Raw genomic sequence first — 15,785 nt, 5'->3', positions numbered from 1 at the left:
TGCCGACAACGTTAATTTAGATACAGATGCTGACGTCCTGGCGAAAGATGAAGAGATAGAGGAAGTATAGGAGGATATTGAACAGGTAATTCAGTACGTTGTTGTTGTTGTAGTCTTCACTCCTGAGACTGGTTTGATGCAGCTCTCCATGCTACTCTATCCTGTGCAAGCTTCTTCATCTCACAGTACCTACTGCAACATACATCCTTCTGAATCTGTCTAGTGTATTAATCTCTTGGTCTCCCTCTACGATTTTTACCCTCCACGCTGCCCTCCAGTACTAAATTGGTGATCCCTTGATGCCTCAGAACATGTCCTACCAACCGATCCCTTCTTCTAGTCAACTTGTGCCACAAACTTCTCTCCCCAATCCTATTCAATACCTCCTCATTAGTTATATGATCTTCCCATCTAATCTTCAGCAATGTTCTGTAGCACCACATTGCGAAAGCTTCTATTCACTTCTTGTCCAAACTAGTTATCGTCCTTGCTTCACTTCCATAGATGCCTAAGCTCCATACAAATACTTTCAGAAACGACTTCCTGACACTTAAATCTACACTCGATGTTAACAAATTTCTCTTCTTCAGAAACGCTTTCCTTGCCATCGCCAGTCTACATTTTATATCCTCTCTACTTCGACCATCATCAGTTATTTTGCTCCCCAAATAGCAAAACTCCTTTACTACTTTAATTGTCTCATTTCCTAATCTAATTCCCTCAGCATCACCATACTTATTTCGACTACATTCCATTATCCTCGTTTTGCTTTTGTTGATCTTCATCTCATATCCTCTTTTCAAGACACCGTCCATTCCGTTCAACTGCTCTTCCAAGTCCTTTGCTGTCTCTGACAGAATTACAATGTCATCGGCGAACCTCAAAGTTTTTATTTCTTCTCCATGGATTTTAATACTTACTCCGAATTTTTCTTTTGTTTCCTTTACTGCTTGCTCAATATACAGATTAAATAAAATGGGGATGGGCCCAACCACTGCTTCCCTTTCATGTCCGTCGACTGTTATAACTGCCATCTGGTTTTTGTACAAATTGTAAGTGGCCTTTCGCTCCCTGTATTTTACCCCTGCCATCTTTAGAATTTTTAAAGAGAGTATTCCAGTCAACATTGTCAAAGCTTTCTCTAACTCTACAAATGCTAGAAACGTAGGTTTGCCTTTCCTTAATCTTTCTTCTAAGGTAAGTCGTAAGGTCAGCATTGCCGCCGTGTTCCAATATTTCTACGGAATCCAAACTGATCTTCCCCGAGGTCGGCTTCTACCAGTTTTTCTATTCGTCAGTGTAGAATTCGCGGTAGTATTTTGCATCCGTGACTTATTACACTGATTGTTCTATAATTTTCACATCTGTCAGCACCTGCTTTCTTTGGGATTGGAATTATTATATTCTTCTTAAAGTCTGAGGGTATTTCGCCTGTCTCATACATCTTGCTCACCAGATGGTACAGTTTTGTCAGGACTGGCTCTTCCAAGGCCGTCAGTAGTTCTAATGGAATGTTGTCTACTCCCGGGGCCTTGTTTCGACTCAGGTCTTTCAGTGCTCTGTCAAACGCTTCACGCAGTATCGTAACTCCCATTTCATCTTCATCCTCTTCCATTTCCATAATATTGTCCTCAAGTACATTGCCCTTGTATAGACCCTCTATAAACTCCTTCCACCTTTCTGCTTTCCCTTCTTTGCTTAGAACGTAAGGAGCGATAAAAATTTAAGTTATGCGGGATTAAAATGCGGTTGCCGGTGCAGGATCAGAAGAAAGGGAGAATATATGATTGGTAGCAGGAACGAGACAGGAGAAACACTAAGTTCTGCAATAAATTTCAGCTAGTAACAGCAAATATTCTGTTCAGGAATCACGAGAGAAGGAGGTGTACGCAAATGTGGCCTGAACATACGGTAAAATTTCGGTTACGTTACACCATGGTCAGGCAGAGATTCCGAAATCAGGTACTGAATTGCAAGGCGTACCCTAGAACACAAATAGACTCAGACGGAAACTTAGGAGTGATGAAGAGTAGGCTGAAGTTTAAGTGATCAATCAGAAAGAATCAATGCGCAACAAAGTCAGTTACAGAAGTACTAGAGAATGAAGAGAGGTGCTTGAAGCTCTGTAGCACTGTAGATAGTGCCATAATGAATAGCCCAGTAGGCAGCTCAGCTGAAGAGGAATGGACATGTGTAAAAATGGCAGACACAGAAGTTGGAAAGAAAAACAGTGTTATAAAGAAGGTAATTGCGAGGAAACATGGGTAACAGAAGAAATACTTCAGGTTATCTACGAAAGAAGGAAGTGCAAAAACGTTTAGGGAATTTCAGAATTACAGATATGCAAACCACTTAGCAATGAAATAAACAGAAATTGTAGGGAAGCTGAGGTGAAATGCCTAGATGAAGAATGTGAAGAAATCCACAAAGACGTACTTGGCGCAAGGGCTGACTCAGAATATAAAAAAGTTAAAACAGCCTTCTGTGAAATTAAAAGCTAGCGTGGTAATATTATGAATGGAACCGGAATTCCTCTGTTAAATGCAGAGGAGAGAGCGGATATCTGAAAGGAGTACACTGAAGGCCTTTATGACGGCTAAGATTTATTTGGTGACCTTGTTTAAGGAAAAGCAGGAGTCGATACAGAAGAGGTGGGGGACCCAGCAGTAGAATCAAAATTTGAAAGTTGTTTGGAAGATTTCAGATCGAGTAATGTTGATAAATAACATTCCAACAGAATTTCTAAAACCATTAAGCAAACTATCAACATAACGGCTGTTCAGGTTGGTGTGTAGTATTTTTGCGTCTGGCAATATACCAGCAAACTTTCGGAAAAACATCTCGCACACAGTTCCCAAGATTGCAAGAGCTGGAGGGTGCAAAAATTATCGCACTACTAGCTTAACAGCTCATTCATCCAAGTTGCTGACAAGAATAATATACAGAATAATGGAAAACTAAGATCAGTATGTGTTAGATGACGGTCAGTTTGGCTTTGTGGAAGACTGAAGAAACACAAAGACACTTGGAAAAACGTTGACAATGTCAAACGATGCAAGACGTTAGAAATTCCAAGAAAAATATGGGTAAGCTATAGGGGAAGACGAGTAATACACGCTTTGTACATGAGCCAAGAGAGAATAATAAAAATGTAAGACTAAGAACGAAGCGCTCGGATTAAAAAGGGTGTAAGACAGATTCGTAGTCTTCGGCCCCTAATTTTAACTCTAGACATGGAAGAAGCAATGACGAAAATGAAACAAAGTTTCAAAAGGGAAATTTGAATTACAGGTCAAAGAATATTAATGATGAGATACGGTGATGACATTGTTACCCTCAGTGAAAGTGAAGTACAATTACAGAACTTGTTGAATGCAATGAACAATATAATCGGTACAGAACTTGGTTTGATAGTAAATCGAATAAAGGCGAAAGTAATGAGAAGAATCAGAAACGAGAACAGCGACAGACTTAACAGTATAATACTATCGATCACGAAGTAAATAAATTTAAGGAATTCTTCTACGTAGGTAGCAAAATAACCCTATATGGACGGAGCAAGGAGGACATAAAAAGCAAGCAGATCTGTAGAAAAGTGCATTCCTGGTCAAGAGAAGTCTACTAGTATCAAACCTAGGTCTTAATTTGAGGAATAAATTTCTGAGAATGTACGTTTGGCGCAAAGCACTGTATAGCAGTGAGAAAACATTAATAGAAGGGAATCGGAGCATTTCAGATGTGGTGCTGCAGAAGGATGTTGAAAATTAGGTGAACTGATGAAATAAGCAATGAGGAGGTTCACTGTAGAATCGTCGAGGAAAGGAATATATGGAATATACTGACATGAAGGAGGGACAGGATGATAGGACACCTTAAGACACGAGGAAATAACTTCGTTGGTACTAGAAGGAGGCGTAGAGAGTAAAAAGTGTAGAGGAAGACGGATATTGTGATATATATAGGAAATGATTGAGAACATAGGTTGAAAATGCAATTCTGAGGTGAAGAGGCTGGCACAAGACAGGAATTCGCCTGTTTCAAACTAGCCTAGAGACTAAAGACTCAAAAAAAGAATCAAGAATAGATTATAGTGCATTGTAGCTTGTGTACAAGAACCTCAAAGTGTTCAAATGTGTATGAAATCTTATGGGACTTAACTGCTAAAGTCATCAGTCCTTAAGCTTACACACTACTTAACCTAAATTGTCCAAAGGACAAACACACACATCCATGCCCAAGGGAGGACTCGAACCTCCGCCGGGAGCAGCCACACAGTCCATGACTGCAGCGCCTGAGACCGCTCGGCTAATTCCGCGTGGCCAAGAACCTCACCCAATAGCAAACATCTCTCTCGGTTTCAATATGAATGAGAGTATCTCTATTCTTAAAAAAAAAATTCTGCGTGTAGGTGCACGATAGTGAATGGTTTTTGTTAAATTAACTATTCTGCAAGGCACTTCATTGTTATTTGTGTCAAATGCAATGATGTAGCTGCTGGATCACTTAATAACTGGAATTTGTAGCAATCAAAAAGTAAATGCAGAATATTTACATACTTTGTTTATTTACTTTGAACTGAACACACTTAACTCTACCACTTATGTTACCATATGTCCACATGCACTAAGTCACGACTGATCTCGTTCATTCATTAGGGAGGTATTTAGTTCAAACAGTCTTTCTTTTGGCCAATTTTCGTTAGCACCGCTCTACTTCTGAACGAATTTAGATTTTGAGGTTTGCTTACGAAAGACCTTCAAAGGAAAACGTGGAACATTAAACCCCTGAGAGTACCTAATTCTACTGGACATGTCTTCTTGTTGAGCGGATGCATGCCAATATATCTTCGATAAAGTAAAATATGAGAAGTTTACGATTTATCAGAGGGGAGAATTGAAATTGTCTAATGGCTGAAAGTATGTTAAATTGCCTGAAATTTTAACTGAATAAAAATCATGACTGCGTTTCAGGCATGGCAGTTGGTCCATCTATTATAATGTTATTTGATATTTTCTCATCAACATCTTAAAAACACTACCAAAGAAAATAACGTTTCACCTGGGATTTAGAAATCTTTTAAAGTAAGATAAATTTTGTGGAAGTCACTTGCGGTATAGGATGCGTATCACTGAAACAGATTACGGACGTCACGTGGTCAAAAGTAATTGTGCGTGTAACAAAGACTAGCACGTAGTACACTAAATTAGAAACCGATAAATGAGGGATCGTTTGAAAATAAACTAAAAATGCAGTGCGCTCAGAACTATGAATCCTCACCCCACTCTATGAGCATAGGTGGCTTAATAGCTTTTCCATACCAGAAAAGCGAAATGCCTAAAAGCTTTAATGTGGCGTGCTTCAAGCTCCTGACCCTCCGAACGATTGTTCTCACTCTGCCGAGATAGAGCCAAGAGCTCTTTGGCCGTTCCAAAACTCATGACCAGAATTCAACGCAAATACCGTCTAGTGTTCTGATTGGTGAACCATGGAGCAATAATTATCTTAGTGTCTCCGAAGTGACCACAGCATACTAAAGTAACAAGATGCATAGCACCCACACTTACAGCCGGCAGTATAAGCAGCAAAACGACCAAGCATGTGACAAACACAGCTCGTAATCCAGATTTAGGAGTAATAAAATACGCGTGTCATATGGTAGCTGCCTTCCAAACAAACTCACCCGCTTTGCCATGCGCTCTTTAGTTTTGCATATGACGGTAACTTGACGGAGAAAGAGGATGCTCAGTCTAGCTACAGAGCTCGGTAAACCAGATATTACTGGTTGTGAGCTTGATCGTGTGACACACTACAGCCGATATACGATGCAAAGTATTGTCTATTGCTTTTCGCAGTTAAACGTGGAAAGCGTTAAACGAGACTGTGTCAAGAGCAAGTACAGTGGCGTTCTTGAGATACCATTATTTGGTTCACAATGACAACAAGAGAAGACTACAAATGGAAAAGATGTAAGTTGCTGCTAACACATCGCACTTTTGAAGAAGACGATACGTGCATTGGACGATTTTGCGAGATGTTAAGCGGTATTCAGGAACTCGCTCAGACATCCGTTGTATCATTCAAATATGAAGTCTGCATGGAACATTACACTGATTCTTTTGAATAACTTACCTTGACCGTAGCTTGAGTACCTTATTTCAGCACAGAAGGAAACAATTGTACAGTGTATTTGCTCTCTAAACCCTCTTTCAAAGGCCCTGGCAGGCCCAGCAGTACCTACCAAATGCCGTGACATCCTCTGCCAAGATCGTCGTTGGATATGATAATGAGACGCGTGGGGCCAGCACAGTGCTCTCATTATATTTACGTAAGGCTTTAAGTCAAGAAGGAATGTGTGTCACGATGACTACAGTTACGATACGCTGCGGAAAAGGAAACTAACTTTAATTTGCCTCCTTTGGCGCACATTTTTCATGTGAAATTACGTTACATGTGCTGATGAACATGACTAGGGACACGGTGAGATGGATGTGATGGACAGAGTGAGTCGGGGGTTGAGGAAATGATGGAGGTTAGGAGGGGTGATGCATGTGGCAGATAGGTGGTATGTAGGGGTACTGGGTAGGTGGAGAAGGAGGAGTGGGAGACAGAGAGAAGAAGGAAGATATGGTCAGAGGAACGGTGGGCAAGATGTGGTCAGACAGAATGTGTGGAAGAAATAGACAATGAGATGGGGAGGAGGAGATGAAGAGACAGTGTGAAGATATAGACCATGAGATGGGGAGGAGGAGATGAAGAGACAGAGTGTGAAGATAAGGAGGCAGATGGAGGTAGGAGGATGAGGTGGATGGGCAGAGGGAGGAGGAGGACACTAGACAGGGTGTGTAGGTGCCGAACTAAGGGCAGATGCGAACCTTTGCAGAAACATACTCAAATAGGTGTCTCGATCTTTTTTCTATAGGTTGTGCGTATTCGGTTTAGTTGGGTAGAGACGCGACACGTGGAGACTATGTCAGATCAGTTAAGTGGCTAGTGAAAACCGCACTGGTGTTATGTAGTACGTGTGCCCCTAATCACAGCGAAATCTTTGATTAATATCGTTACTTGTTTGAAAGATGAGACATGTTTTCCAAAGTATCAATGTACACGTCCCTTACCTACTCATTAGTCCACAGTAAAATACAGGCAGTGAAAAGTTATATATGACTTTTACAGAAACCTGACGTTAGATATAAGTTTCGTAGGGCATGAGTGGGATGGAGTAGTTGAGCAGACAGTGAGACAGGGTTGTAGGCTATTCCAGATGTTATTTAATCTGTACACTGAGCAAACAGGAAACGGAACCAGTAGAAAGTATGTAGAAAGAATTAGAGTTCAGTCAGAAGAAATAAAAGCTTTGAGGTTTGTCGATAACTTTGCATTTCTGGCGGAGACAGCAAGCTCGACTTGACTTGGAAGAGCAGTTACACGGAATGGACAAATAAACGCATATAAGATTACTAGCAACAAAATGAAAACGAAGATAATGGAATGAAGTTTTATTAAATCAGGTAACGCTGAGGAAATTGGAATAGTAAACGAGACACTTGAAGTAGTAGACGGATTCTGCTATCAGAGAGATAAAATAAATAATGATGGCCGAAGCAGAGAGGATATAAAATGTAGACTGGCAGTGGCAGGAAAAGCGTTTCTGAAGAAGAGAAAATTGTCAACATTGATTATACATTTCAGAGTTAGGAAGTCTTTTCTGAAAGTATTCGGAGCGTTGTTAAGCTTGAATGTGAAACTTGGATGATAAACGGTTTAGACTAGAAGAGAATGGAAGCTTCCGAAATACGGTGTTACAGAAGAATGCTGAAGATTATATGGGTAGATAGCGTAACTAATCAGAAAGCGTTGAATAGACTTTGGGACAAAGGAAATTTGTACCACAACTTGACTAAAAGAAGGGATCGGTTCACAGGATAGTTTCTCAGACGTCATAAACTCATCAGTTCAGCACTGGCGGGAGGCATGTGGGATCAAAACAGAAGATGAAGACCAAGAGATGAATACAGCAAGCAAGTTCAAAAGGATAAAGGCTGCAGTCGACGTGCAGAGATTAACAGTCTTGAACAGACTAGCATGGAGAGTTGCATGAAACCAGTCTTCGGACTGTGTTGCTTAAAACTTGCTAAAAATTGTTTACTATAGTGTTCTAGACGTCTCCATTTTTCCTGTTTCGTAGACGAATTTCTATTATTGTAATGCGTAAAAGGTGCTGAATGGGAATTATTAACTCAAATATAGAGAGACATGTGTTCAAAAAATAGAAAGAATAACTTATAAACGTTCACCATGTATCCACATATACAAATTAATTTGCGAAGTGAATGTGAAATGATTCATTCCACGTCATGATTTGTGGTGCAAATGATTCATGGAACATGAAAACAACTGGCTAACTATAGTCAGTTGTCTTTTTATGCTTAATGAGTCAGAGGGCAGGCCCTGGGGTGTGTGTCACCCGTGCCGTTCGACATAGCTACACAACGTTCTCTACATAGTTTTGAATCCTTGTAAATCGACTCGAAACAATAATTTCGATAAACGACGCTCTATTTCTTACGTTCTTACAGTTTGGTATTGTACGTCACTGTAAGAAGACTCTCGGCTAGATGACATATGAGAGTAGCCGTGTCAATTGAACTCGAATGCCGGTGATCAGTCTTCCTTGTTTCTGATTACCAATTTTAGACAACACTGTGCAGCGAGTCTATCATGCCAATAAACACGATTATTCAAAAATAATTTGCAAGAGATCATTTCAGCAATTTTCGACCCGGCGTGTCACATGTGTTTACGTGGCTGTAGAGGAACTGAACGGTTTGGTTTTTTATGAGTTGATGTTAGCAATGATCACACATCAGTACTGGTCGACACAATTTGATTTTATCGGTTCAAGGAGTCTTCTCGGATAATAAACAATGAGCCGTGGCGACTGGCGGAAGGGTGTTCTACTTGCATCGCTGATATCGATAATCGGCTGTCTTGCTGTCTTTGACTGCTCCCCACGGGGTTTTCCCGGGTGAACGTGTGACGGGAGAGTATCCGGTCGGCATTCAACGAGCCAACTTGTGTTGAAAACAAGCCTGCGTCCCTAACCGTGGTGCACGATCCTCACCGTGCTCGCCGCCCTTGTATATTGTTCAAATGGCTCTGAGCACTATGGGACTTACCATCTGAGGTCATCAGTCCCCTAGAACTTAGAACTACTTAAACCTAACTAACCTAAGGACATCACACACATCCATGCCTGAGGCAGGATTCGAACCTGCGACCGTAGCGGTCTCGCAGTTCCAGACTGAAATGCCTAGAACCGCTCGGTCACAACGGCCGGCCTTGTCTTTTGTCGCACCGGATGTATGGTGCCGATCATTGGGCGCCTTGACGTGCAAAATTGTGGTGGGTTCGTCGTCTCACGCTGAACAGCTTCCCAGCGCGTAATTAGCAAGCTCCAAGTTACGTATGACTTTTATTCTGTGTTTAACTAAGAAGATCGTTGAAACTTGTTGTGGCATGGGTAGCCGCCGGAGATGTTCTGAAGTTGGTCCCACAGTGGCTATTTTAAGGAGGCTGATGTTCCTCATTTCGTTTATCATCTGTGGAGTGTGTGTTTCAAGTAGTTTTCAAGCAAATTTTAACTTGTTTTATGACACATTGACCGCTTTGGGACTGGTTGCGGTTGTGTACACGCCTGGCAGCCGTTGCGTTAATGGTTTAATCATTTGTCACGGCAGGATTTCGTATGTTTATTTAATGCTGAAAGTGCCTTAAGGCAACTGGAAGTGATCTCTAAGTTTCCTGTTAGTTTACTGGGAGATGGGTAATGTTAGAGTATTGCTCCATAAGAATTTGGTGGCATGCTTGTTGTATATTCCAGAGTGCCTATTATTTGACCTTGTTTTCATTGCAACCTATTTGTTGAGTCTGCTCGTTTCCTGGCGTCGGTGCGTTTATGGATTCTTGTCAGGACCGCTCATTATGAGGCCGGTCGGACTATTTATGAATATATACTGCGTGGTAGTGAACCCGTACACAAGCCGTGGGGTGTGAACGCTCGTACTGCCTGCCGGGCGTAGCCTTATTGCTTCCAAATACTGATGTGGGCCTTAACGCTGTGCTCTACAGTTAAATGCAATTTGGGAATCATTCTGAGTCATTGTGTCCGTTAGTTAAGTGAGTCCAATTTGTTAATATTAGCGTTTCTGTAAGTCATTTTACTGGTTAAGATATTACTACCCATTCTTATTTAACAATTATATTAATCATTTGTGTATTTTTAATGAATGTGCAACTTGTTATTTTTCCTGTGTGCCAGTTTTACGACCTTGGTTGACCCACTTAGCATTTTTAGCACGAGCATGTTTCTCTGTGGACCTTTACGTGGGCATTTCAGTTTCATTAAGATTCAAGATCTTTGTTTTTTAATGAAGTTGTGGTATTATGCGGCTGCGTATCTTTGGGTTGAAAGTGTATAGTGTTACTAGTCTTTTGAGATACAGTTAAACAAGAATGATTCTTTATGATTGATTATTTCACCGTGCCCACTATATGCTTTTGGTTGCGGACGCAAACTATGATTCTTATTCCTGTTTATGTAATTCAGTTAAAGTGAAGATTTGTATATTGCATCAGTAAGAGGGAAAATGTCCCAACTGAAGTTTATAATAAACTGTAAAACAGTCACAAGCTTGTCCATCACTTTTTTTTTTTTTTGGGTCATCAATCTACTGACTGGTTTGATGCGGCCCGCCACGAATTCTTTTCCTGTGCTAACCTCTTCATTTCAGAGTAGCACTTGCAACCTACGTCCTCAATTATTTGCTTGACGTATTCCAATCTCTGTCTCCCTCTACAGTTTTTGCCCTCTATAGCTCCCTCTAGTACCATGGAAGTCATTCCCTCATGTCTTAGCAGATGTTCTATCATCCTGTCCCTTCTCCTTATCAGTGTTTTACACATATTCCGTTCCTCTCCGATTCTGCGTAGAACCTCCTCATTCCTTACCTTATCAGTCCACCTAATATTCAACATTCGTCTATAGCACCACATCTCAAATGCTTCGATTCTCTTCTGTTCCGATTTTCCCACAGTCCATGCTTCACTACCATACAATTCTGTACTCCAGACATACATCCTCAGAAATTACTTCCTCAAATTAAGGCCGGTATTTGATATTAGTAGACATCTCTTGGCCAGAAATGCCTTTTTTGCCATAGCGAGTCTGCTTTTGATGTCCTCCTTGCTCCGTCCGTCATTGGTTATTTTACTGCCTAGGTTGCAGAATTCCTTAACATCATTGACTTCGTGACCATCAATACTGATGTTAAGTTTCTCGCTGTTCTCATTTCTACTTCTTCTCATTACCTTCGTCTTTCTCCGATTTACTCTCAAACCATACTGTGTACTCATTAGACTGTTCATTCCGTTCAGCAGATCATTTAACTCTTCTTCACTTTCACTCAGGATAGCAATGTCATCAGCGAATCGTATCATTGATATCCTTTCACCTTGTATTTTTATTCCACTCCCGAACCTTTCTTTTATTTCCATCATTGCTTCCTCGACGTACGGATTGAAGAGTAGGGGAGAACGGCTACAGCCTTGTCTTACACCCTTCTTAATACGATCAATTCGTTCTTGATCGTCCACTCTTATTATTCCCTCTTGGTTGTTGTACATATTGTATACGACCCGTCTCTCCCTATAGCTTACCCCTACTTTTTTCAGAATCTCGAACAGCTTGCACCATTTTATATTGTCGAACGCTTTTTTCAGGTCGACAAATCCTATGAAAGTGTCTTGATTTATCTTCAGACTTGCTTCCATTATTAGCCGTAACGTCAGAATTGCCTCTCTCGTCCCTTTACTTTTCCTAAAGCCAAACTGATCGTCACCTAGCGCATTCTCAATTTTCTTTTCCATTCTTCTGTATATTATTCTTGTAAGCAGCTTCGATGCATGAACTGTTAAGGTGATTGTGCGATAATTGTCGCACTTGTCAGCTCTTGCCGTCTTCGGAATTGTGTGGATGATGCTTTTCCGAAAGTCAGATGGATGTCGACAGACTCATATATTCTACACACAGACCTGAATAGTCGTTTTGTTGCCACTTCCCCCAATGATTTTAGAAATTCTGATGGAATGTTATCTATCCCTTCTGCCTTATTTGACCGTAAGTCCTCCAAAGCTCTTTTAAATTCCGATTCTAATACTGGATCCCCAATCTCTTCTACATCGACTCCTGTTTCTTCTTCTATCACATCAGACAAATCTTCACCCTCATAGAGGCTTTGAATGTATTATTTCCACCTATTTGCTCTCTCCTCTGCATTTAACAGTGGAATTCCCTTTGCACTCTTAATGTTACCACCGTTGCTTTTAATGTCACCAAAGGTTGTTTTGACTTTCCTGTATGCTGAGTCTGTCCTTCCGACAATCATATCTTTTTCGATGTCTTCACATTTATCCCGCAGCCATTTCGTCTTAGCTTCCCTGCACTTCCTATTTATTTCATTCCTCAGCGACTTGTATTACTGTATTCCTGATTTTCCCGGAACATGTTTCTACTTCCTCCTTTCATCAACCAACTGAAGTATATCTTCTGTTACCCATGGTTTCTTCGCAGCTACCTTCTTTGTACCTATGTTTTCCTTCCCAACTTCTGTGATGGCCCTTTTTAGAGATGTCCATTCCTCTTCAACTGTGCTGCCTACTGCGCTATTCCTTATTGCTGTATCTATAGCGTTAGAGAACTTCAAACGTATCTCGTTATTCCGTAGTACTTCCGTATCCCACTTCTTTGCGTATTGATTCTTCCTGACTAATGTCTTGAACTTCAGCCTAGTCTTCATCACTACTATATTGTGATCTGAGTCTATATCTGCTCCTGGGTACGCCTTACAATCCAGTATCTGATTTCGGAATCTCTGTCTGACAATGATGTAATCTAATTGAAATCTTCCCGTATCTCACGGCCTTTTCCAAGTAAACCTCCTCCTTTTGTGATTATTGAACAGCGTATTCGCTATTACTAGCTTAAACTTGTTACAGAACTCAATTAGTCTTTCTCCTTTTTCATTCCTTGTCCCAAACCCATATTCTCCTGTAACTTTTTCTTGTACTCCTTCCCCTACAACTGCATTCCAGTCGCCCATGACTATTAGATTTTCGTCCCGCTTTACATACTGCATTACCCTTTCAATATCCTCATACACTTTCTCTATCTGTTCATCTTCAGCTTGCGACGTCGGCATGTATACCTGAACTATCGTTGTCGGTGTTGGTCTGCTATCGATTCTGATTAGAACAACCCTGTCATTGATCTGTTGACAGTAACACACCCTCTGCCCTACCTTCCTATTCATAACGAATCCTACACCTGATATACCATTTTATGCTGCTGTTGATATTACCCGATACTCATCTGACCAGAAATCCTTGTCTTCCTTCCACTTCACTTCACTGACCCCTACTATATCTAGATTGAGCCTTTGCATTTCCCTTTTCTGATTTTCTATTTTCCCTACCACGTTCAAGCTTCTGATATTCCACGCCCCGACTCGTAGAACGTTATCCTTTCGTTGATTATTCAATCTTTTTCTCATGGTAACCTCCCCCTTGGCAGTCCCCTCCCGGAGATCCGAATGGGGGACTATTCCGGAATCTTTTGCCAATGGAGAGATCATCATGGCACTTCTTCTATTACAGGCCACATGTCCTGTGGATACACGTTACGTGTCTTTAATGCAGTGGTTTCCATTGCCTTCTGCATCCTCATGTCGTTGATCATTGCTGATTCTTCCGCCTTTAGGGGCAATTTCCCACTCCTCGGACGAGAGAGTGCCCTGAACCTCTATCCGCTTCTCCGCCCTCTTTGACAAGGCCGTTGGCAGAATGAGGCTGACTTCTTATGCCGGAAGTCTTCGGCCGCCAATGCTGATTATTTATCAAAATTTAGGCAGTGGCGGGGATCGAACCCGGTACCGAAGACGTTTTTGATTATGAATCAAAGACGCTACCTCTAGACTACTAGTGATCCATATTTCCTTTAAATCACTGTAGTGAGATTGTAATTTTTGATTTTCTAAGGAATTGAGTAGTACCACTGTTCAAACCAGATTCTTGTTTCTCCAATTAACCTACGTCTTGGCACTGACGGCGTGTGTATCATTTTGGAGTGTAACGCTGGCAGCCATGATATTATGCCGGCTGAATTAACTAACAGCGCCCGATAATTATATATAATCTCTCTCACAACAGTCTGATAAGATTTTGTCGGAGTAATCTGATAAGCTAGGTGCAGACGGAAGCCATATCCCACTTACCGTATAAGGAATGAAAGAGTCGGTAATGCTGCATTGCGGACATTTGAGTTTTTTATCGCTGAAATGACTGCTTCGTCCACTAGGAAGTGATACGTACCCTTTATTTCCATATTTATCGACACGTAATTCGTAGTTCGACATGTGTATATCGTGGATAAGCGTCCTTCCGCGGATGCAACCGGCAGAGTTGAGCACCACTGTACAATTCGATTCAAATTAGGAATAGTGGTAGAAAATCTGTAAATTTTCACTGACAGTTTTGTATTTACTTATAGTCGGCAGTTGAAATTCTACTGATAATGCTAAACGCTGTGTCCTCATTACGTGTGCCGTTCTTGTTCAACCGAAGTGATTTATTACCGGACACTCTCACATCTAGTCAATACACCACAGGCCGTTAAATTTTACAACATGAAGGCGCCATACAGCGTACTTCAAATCAGTATTAAATCAGCTCGTAACTGGATACGGTACAAAAATTATTGGTTTTATACATAAACACATAGACTAGGTAACATATTGAAAGATGTACGTTCATATCTCTTTTTGTAACGTTGTCTATTGATTCTGCCGTTGTGTGTACACACGAACTTTGAGTCTGAGATATTATTATCGCAAGTAGTAGCGAGCAAACCGTTGTTGGTCGTAGGCGGAAGCCGCTTGGCGTGCAGAGAAGCCGCTCTTCATGGGAGGTCACAGCATACCCTGAAAGTGCTAGTGGCGCCAGAGGAGATTTTGTATTAATCGAGAATTTTAGATAATTAGCCTTTTTGCTACTCGCATTTGTTGCTTTCTTGCGCATTGGGAGGATTTTATCAGATTTGTGTATGCACACACTGAAAGTATATTCGTTTAATATTAATTACACTTCCAATAAATCTTGATAAACCGATTCTCTTGTATATGACAGCAATTTTGAAAAATGTTCTCTGACGTCTGCCAACAATTATACTGTAGTGCTCCTGCACGCAACCAGACAGCTTACTTTTCTGCTGTAACTGCTTGAATATTCTGCATGTAGCAAAGCACTCAAATAATTCAAGAGAAATACTGCGATCAATGCACAGCGCAATCTTGCTCAGAACTGCTGATACAACTACTCCTTCTAATTTTTTTATAAAAAGTAAATGATGGGAAGAGGTTCAGTCAACAAGCCTTAAACGGTGTAAAAAATTAAAGGAATCAATAAAAACTTTTGTACTACATTCTGAAAATTGACGTTTCATATCCTGAAAGTATTTACTCAGACCTTTCTTTTCCTTGGACAGTTTGTTTATCAAAAACTAATTATTCAACAATGTCTTCAACTAATAATCACGTATCTGGTCACAATAAAGATTTGAATGTTAATTTGAATGTATGCACAATCAGATCTGACAAAATCCCTCCAGTGCGCAAGCAAGCAAGTACTACTCGCAGCAAAAAGGCAAATTACGAAAAATCGTCGAGTAATACAAA

This window comes from Schistocerca serialis, chromosome 1 (genome assembly GCF_023864345.2).
Source record: "Schistocerca serialis cubense isolate TAMUIC-IGC-003099 chromosome 1, iqSchSeri2.2, whole genome shotgun sequence".
NCBI classification, from domain to species: Eukaryota; Metazoa; Arthropoda; class Insecta; order Orthoptera; family Acrididae; genus Schistocerca; species Schistocerca serialis.
Note: the sequence above shows the minus strand (reverse complement) of the source record.